We start from the raw sequence: 7,958 nt of genomic DNA on the forward strand, positions 1-7,958 counted from the left end.
CTTTTCCAGAGCTGCGCATATCGGAGGACGCTAGGAATTCGGGGGCTGCAGGGGCACCCCAGAGCATTTTCCAACAGTTCTTGTTCTCTTCGAATTATTGCCTACTTTGCTTTTCTTCTCCCCTCCCTTTCAGCATTTCTTAACTCCTATTTACCCCCATCTCCTCCACAGGGGACGCAGGTGGCGCTGTGGGTAAAACCTCAGTGCCTAGGACTTGCCAATCGTATGGTCGGCGGTTCGAATCCCCACGGCAGGGTGAGCTCCCGTCTTTCGGTCCCAGCTCCTGCCCACCTAGCAGTTTGAAAGCACTCTTAAGCGCAAGTAGATAAATAGGGACCACTTTATAGCGGGAAGGTAAAGGGCGTTTCCGTGTGCTGTGCTGGTGTTGGCTCGCCAGAGCAGCTTCGTCACGCTGGCCACGTGACCCAGAAGTGTCTTCGGACGGCGCCGGCTCACGGCCTCTAGAGCGAGATGAGCACGCAACCCCAGAGTCAGACACGACTGGCCCGTACGGGCAGGGGTACCTTTACCTTTACCCTTACCTCCATCATAACAAAATTGCTCCTTGGAACCTAATTCCATCCAACCTAACATTAAGGTGGCCCTGAGTACAGCTTCTGCAGTTTCTTGTTATCAATACACATAGGCAAATAGATTATATAGAGCTAGCAGAATCAGGAAGTGAGGCGAACTTGTACTTTTGTATCTAGTTGTGGTTAGTGCAGGAGTAAATTATGGGTTCAGAGATGACTGCTGTGTCCCGAGCAAGCAGTGCTGTTCACACAGGGAAGGCATGTTAGATGCTCCAAAGCAAACACCAGGTTCCCAGTCCCTAATGTAGGAGTAAGCAATTGTAAAGGCAAACCAGTTCCATCCTGCACAAATGCAGCTCCCTCTCTGGCTGTGCTTTCTTGAAAAGGACCCCCTCCTTCAAATACCGTATTTTCCACTCCATAAGATGTACTTTTTTCCTCCTAAAAAGTAAGGGGAAATGTCTGTGCGTCTTATGGAGCGATTGCGTGGTCCCTGGAGCCAAATTGCCCAGGGGTGAAAAGCAGGTTGTGCTTTCTTTCTTTTTAATGAAAGAGGGAAGGGGGTGTTGGAACGAAGCCACTGAGCAGCTGGTCGACAGGGAGATAGGGGACGCTAGTGATAAAGGAGGCTGCCTGGGAGGGAGACAGGAATACTAAAACAAGCAATGAGGAGAGGAACTAGAAGAAAAGGAGGAGCAAAAAACTGCTCCAGCTAAGGAAAAGACGCTAAGGCAAACGAGGGAAGGGGGTGTTGAAACGAAGCTGCTGAACAGCTGACTGGCAAGCGATCAGGAGGGAGATAAGGGACCCTAGTGATAAAGGAGGCTGCCTGGGAGGGGGGAGGTAAAAGCACATGGATCCTCAGGATTTTTGCACTGGGCTACCCCCAAATTCACCACCAGATCACATAGCATGTCCATGGCTACAGCCTGCACCAAAAAAACCATGCATCCACTGTTTTGTGATGCCACAATGGCGCAAAAACGTTACAAAGAATGGATCCACATGGATTCTCAGCATTTTTGCATTGGGCTATCCCAAACTCACCATCAAATCACATATCATGTCTCTGGCTACAGCATGAACCACAAAAATCATACATCCACTGTTTCGTTCAGAATATTTTTTTTCTTGTCTTCCTCCTCTGAAAACTAGGTGTGTCTTATGGTCAGGTGCGTCTTATAGGGCGAAAAATACGGTACATACTGTGCTCTGTAACTTGAAATGAGCCCACTGGGGGCCGTGGGCGAGGAATCCATTTGCAGGGGGAGAACTGGTGGGTGTGAGCGAGGTTAAGCAAGCACCCCCCCACCAGCTGATCTGAGAGATATCTGCACTTCCTCTTCATCCTTGAAGCAAATGCAAGTTTGGAGGCATCTTGTAGACAAATGCATACGCTTGCCAGAAAGATAGAAAGTTCCGCCTTATACAAATGGAAGAAATGAGCCAAATTTTGGGTCTAAAGGCAGGGTCCTTTATAGCTGTCTGGGCCCCCAAAATGGGAATATCTGGATGGAGCAACAGGCCACGAGAATTCCATTATTTCATACTGTCAGCTGAACCCCTAGACCCCCTCTGGGGTGTTACCTACATGTTAGAAGTTTGACATACACAAAATAGGTCAGATGTCATTTTTCTGGGACCATTGTTTCTAGGTATGGGAATGCAAAGTTTTGAGTCCTAAATAACTTCAAAGCTTGTGAACAGCTGTCCCAAACTACAGCTTTTAAACACTGAACTTTTTGGCATCCGCTGTTGGTTTAGGGCCTTTGTATTTACGGGACCGCCTCTCCTGGTATGCCCCACAGAGGACCTTAATGTTTCAGCAACCCAATGAGATGAACCTATCAAAATGACTTGCTGTCTGAAGACACGTTGCCCTAGTTCTGATTTACAGAATTGCCTGAGATACCCTGCAGGAACACTAGATGACAGCAGACAGTAGAGCGTATGCAAACTTCCTGTGGTTTCTAGCTCCAAAATCACTTTATCCATTTCTTGGTGAAGCGAAACCTGAACATGAGTAGGGCATCAGTGGTCACAGAGCATAAACTGCAAAATAGACTTTACTATCAAACAATGGCTTAAAGGCAGGTGTGTTTGTATGTGTTTGGTGGCTGAGAGAATAAACCTAGCATTTCCCACCAGTGTTACCAGTGAAGTTGGCTTACTGGAAAAAGAAGTCATTGAAGGGCTCTGGTCACATGGGTAAGTGATAAATATTGTTAACGGTAAAGGTAAAGGGACCCAGTCGCAAACGACTCTGGGGTTGCTGTGCTCATCTCGCTTTATTGGCCGAGGGAGCTGGTGTACAGCTTCCTGGTCATGTGGCCAGCATGACTAAGCCGCTTCTGGTGAACCAGAGTAACGTACGGAAACACCGTTTACCTTCACGCCGGAATGGTACCTATTTATCTACTTGCACTTTGACGTGCTTTTGAACAGCTAGGTGGGCAGGAGCAGGAGCTGAGCAATGCATAGCTGTCAAGTGTCCCTTATTTGAAGGGACAGTCCCTTATTCCAGCGCCATGTCCCGCTGCTGTCCCTTATTGATGGATGTCCCTTAAATGATGTCCCTTAAATTTCAAAGGAAGCAGTTCCTCTCCCTCCCTACCTGCCGGCCAGGGAGGAGGGAGGCTCCAACTGTGTTGCTTGGCTGTGTTGCTCACCCAATAAGAAGTCTAAGAAAAAAAAAAGAAGTCTAAGAACGACTGGGGGGTGGAGCTTGCATGCCTTGTGTGTGGCTAGTTAATGCAAGCTGAGGGGGCTTTTGAATACTGGACGCCATTTTGTTGCACGTGCTGCTGCAAACTTTGCAGTGCAAAGCCAGGCCAGGGAGCCATCTTAAGTTGAGGCTGCATAGGCCTTGTGGTGCATGTGATTCAGATTCTATTCAGTTGAACCTCTGGTTACAAAGTTGGTTGGACAGTGTTCTTGAAGCTACCAGCATGAGTCTGACCAGACTGCAGGAGGACAGGAAGACTGGAGTGCCTGGAACAGGTGAGGCTGCAGGTCCCTTATTTTCAAGGCTGCTGGTCCCTTATTTTCAAATCTGTAAGTTGACAGCTATGGAGCAACGGGAGCTCACCCCATCGTGGGGATTTGAACCGCCAACTTTCTGATCGGCAAGTCCTAGGCTCTGTGGTTTAACCCACAGCGCCACCCGCATCCCTTAACGGTAGCTTGGTCCTAGTGTTGCAGACACTGGGGCACAGTGTACAGAATAGCAGTGTGCTGAGAGAGGGAGAGAAAGTGAGAAGAGTTCTGGATCATCCCAAAGGTTTTATCTAGTCCACCATCTTCCAGCAGTGGCCAGTTAGATGCCTCTGGAAACCCAATAAGCATGGTGTGAAGATGCTGGCCCTTTCCCATTGTTTGCCCCACATCAACTGGTTTTCATAGGATTTCTGCCTCTCATTCAGGAAGTTCACTTTAGCTATTTGAATAGTCATTGATAGATCTTGTATCTATAGGGGCTCCCTGTATGTTTTGGAAACAAAACGTCAGCCATAACCCTGATACTCAAAGGGACACACACACACCATTTCCCCATACAGTGGTACCTCAGGTTACATACGCTTCAGGTTACAGACTCCGCTAACCCAGAAATAGTGCTTCAGGTTAAGAACTTTGCTTCAGGATGAGAACAGAAATCGTGCTCTGGCGGCGCGGTGGCAGCAGAAGGCCCCATTAGCTAAAGTGGTGCTTCAGGTTAAGAACAGTTTCAGGTTAAGTATGGACCTCCGGAATGAATTAAGTACTTAACCTGAGGTACCACTGTACTTCCATTCCTCAAAGCCAGGTGAAACGGTGAAAAAAGCAAATCATACAAACCCTTCCAACCACCTGTTGGTTCACTTCACAGAATCTGAAAAGGGGAACTCATGTCTTGGTGCAAGTTCCTTTGTAGGGCCACAGTGAATACGTCACATGAAACTCTCCAATGGTTCCTACTGCTTTTGCCCATAGATTTCAGAACATGGGGTTCTGTCTGCCAATAAGGACATATGCAGCTTTATTAAGGTGGGGTGTTGAGGTCTAGCTTTTTCTTCTTACCCAGGGTGAACTTATTCCACAGGATAAGGAAAAGGTAAAGGGACCCCTGACCATTAGGTCCAGTCATGGCCGACTCTGGGGTTGCGGTGCTCATCTCGCTTTATTGGCCGAGGGAGCCGATGTACAGCTTCTGGGTCATGTGGCCAGCATGACTAAGCTGCTTCTGGCGAACCAGAGCAGCGCATGGAAACGCCATTTACCTTCCCGCCAGAGCGGTACCTATTTATCTACTTGCACTTTGACGTGCTTTCGAACTGCAACAGGAGCTCACCCCATCGTGGGGATTCGAACCGCCGACCTTCTGATTGGCAAGCCCAAGAGGCTCAGTGGTTTAGACCACAGCGCCACCCGCGTCTCTCGTATTCCACGGGATACAGGACTTAATGCTCTTTATATTAATAAACTATGGTTTATGGAGCCATGGTCTAGTGCCATGGCTGCACACTCCTGCCTAAGGATGTGTAAGGGTAAAGGGGATGGCCAAATAATTTCACCAGGCTTCTAGAACCTCAGGGATAAAGGGAGCTGGGTTGAATTGAAAGGGTGCCTGTGGAACTTTCCTGGATCATGAGTAACAAGAAGGCATGAGTTTAGTTGGAAAACTGAAGACCACGTCCGTCAGGTTGTTGTTGTTTTTTTAATTAACATATAAAACACATACCAGTACATATACTTTTACACAATACACGTACACAACACACTACCTAATTTTCATAACATAAATCATACCTAGTAACGGTAAAGGGACCCCTGACCATTAGGTCCAGTCGTGACCGACTCTGGGGTTGCGTGCTCATCTCGCTCTATAGGCCGAGGGAGCTGGCGTTTGTCCGCAGACAGCTTCCGGGTCATGTGGCCAGCATGACTAAGCCGCTTCTGGCGAACCAGAGCAGCACACGGAACGCTGTTTACCTTCCCGCTGGAGCGGTACCTATTTATCTACTTGCACTTTGATGTGCTTTCGAACTGCTAGGTTGGCAGGAAAAACATACCTACATTACTCTATATAATACCTACCTATACTATACATACATACCTACACACCTACTCCATACGGACACCCACCAAGTGACTTGACTTCCAGCCGTTCTTGTTATGCTACTTTATTTTTCCAACTACAGTGGTACCTCAGGTTAAGTACTTAATTCGTTCCGGAGGTCCGTACTTAACTTGAAACTGTTCTTAACCTGAAGCACTGCTTTAGCTAATGGGGCCTGCTGCTGCTGCTGCGCCGCTGGAGCACGATTTCTGTTCTCATCCTGAAGCAAAGTTCTTAACCCAAGGTACTATTTCTGGTTTAGCGGAGTCTGTAATCTGAAGCGTATGTAACCTGAGGTACCACTGTAGTTTAAACACATTTCATTATTTCTTTAATCTCTTCTTTTCTCTTAACTTTACTCTCCTTTCACTCTAATCATTTTCTGGATTCACTCAGTATCTGTCAGAAATTCTACTTTTTCCACATAAATTTTGATGTATTCCTTAAAGATAGCCCACTCCTTATTCACCTTTGGTACCATATCTCCTCTTATCCTCCCTGTTAGTTCGGCAACATGGAAGTATTCCATCATTTTAGGTCAGGTTGTTTTGACCATCTTCTTTAGTAATTATCCAGTGGGGAGAAAAACAAATATTTGATTGTTAATGTACAGAGCGGTCTCCATTCAGCATTGCAGACTTAACAGGCTGTATAGAAGGGGAACTGTTAAGTTGTGGGCGAACATATCAGACGACACAGCGATTCTTCCAAAGCAGCTCTTTATTTGTAAGCTGGAACAGAACTGAACTGAGGAGCTCAGTCAGCCTGCTTATATAGAGCTCCACTAGAATGCAACAGTAACCATTTTCTGTAACTAGCCAATCACTGAACGTCACTTTCGATCCTTCATTTGCATAACTATCTACAGTATCCCCCTGCTGGCCCAGGATGAGAACTTCAGTACGTAACAGGAACGATGTGTGTGGAAGCACCAAGCCTCACGACTGCATCCTATCTTATTGCTGCATGAAATGAAAGAGGGGAATAATTAGCCACAGCACTTGTCCGTGGCTTCATAAACCATGGTTTATGAAGCTATGGATGAATGCCAGAAGCAGGCATTATATCCTTGGGAGATGGAAGTTATAGCAAACAGAAGACAGCCTGTTTCCCCCAAATTCAATCAGAAACAGGGAACTGCATTCTCAATGACATAAGTGAGATAATTTTATTGGGTTGAGTTCCTGTGTTTCGTTCTCTAATGGACCAGCAGTTATAAGGGTTAACATCCCCATTAAAAATAACATAGTTAAAGCTTAGGAACTGGTTCCCTCTGGCATCTTAAATTAAGCAGACTATTATCACGCACTTTATTCAGTGGAAGCAGCTGCTTCAGGATGCTGCAATTACTGTTTAGCAGAATTTACTGCTCTGATTAAAACCTATGGTTATAGACTCGGCATCCGATGGAAAGTGAGAAGACAGTGGGAAAGGAAAGCTAAGACAGATGCGTCCTTATTTTTAAGTATGAATTAGAGGTTTTCCTCACATTTTTTCAACAATTGGAAGCTATTGGAAAGTATATCTGAAGGAGCGTCTCCACCCCCATCGTTCTGTTCAGACACTGAGGTCCAGCGCCGAGGACCTTCTGGCGGTTCCCTCACTGCGAGAAGCCAGGTTACAGGGAACCAGGCAGAGGGCCTTCTCGGTAGTTGCACCTGCCCTGTGGAACGCCCTCCCACCAGATGTCAAAGAGAAAAACAACTACCAGACCTTTAGAAGACATCAGAAGGCAGCCCTGTTTAGGGAAGCTTTTAATGTTTGATGCATTACTGTATTTTAATATTTTGTTGGAAGCTGCCCAGAGTGGCTGGGGAAGCCCAGCCAGATGGGCGGGGTATAAATTATTATTATTATTATTATTATTATTATTATTATTATTATTATTATTATTACCATCTAAATGGAAATACTATATAGCAGTAATAACAACATAAATGTCAGGCAGCAAACCTGCACACACTTATCTGGTACTGAGTCCCATTGCCATATAGAGGATTCCATAGTAATCTGGGTGTACAGATATACCAAAGAGTAACCCAGAGATGCATTTTAAATAAAAGCACACATTCTACTCATGTATAAACATGCTGATTCTGGACTGTCTGCGGGCCGGATTTAGAAAGCGAATGGGCCGGATCCAGCCCCTGGGCCTTAGTTTGCCTACCCATGATCTAATATGACTCAGTCTTTCAACTTTACAAATAAAATATTATATACAAACAATGTTGAGAAGGGTGGATATGGCCAGAAATGTAGCAGCTTTTGAAAAATTATTTTTCTCTAGTGGTACCTTTGCACATATATTGTGGAACTGTGTTAAGATTTAA

The sequence above is a fragment of the Podarcis gaigeae genome (assembly GCF_964106915.1).
Source record: "Podarcis gaigeae genome assembly, chromosome: 13".
NCBI classification, from domain to species: Eukaryota; Metazoa; Chordata; class Lepidosauria; order Squamata; family Lacertidae; genus Podarcis; species Podarcis gaigeae.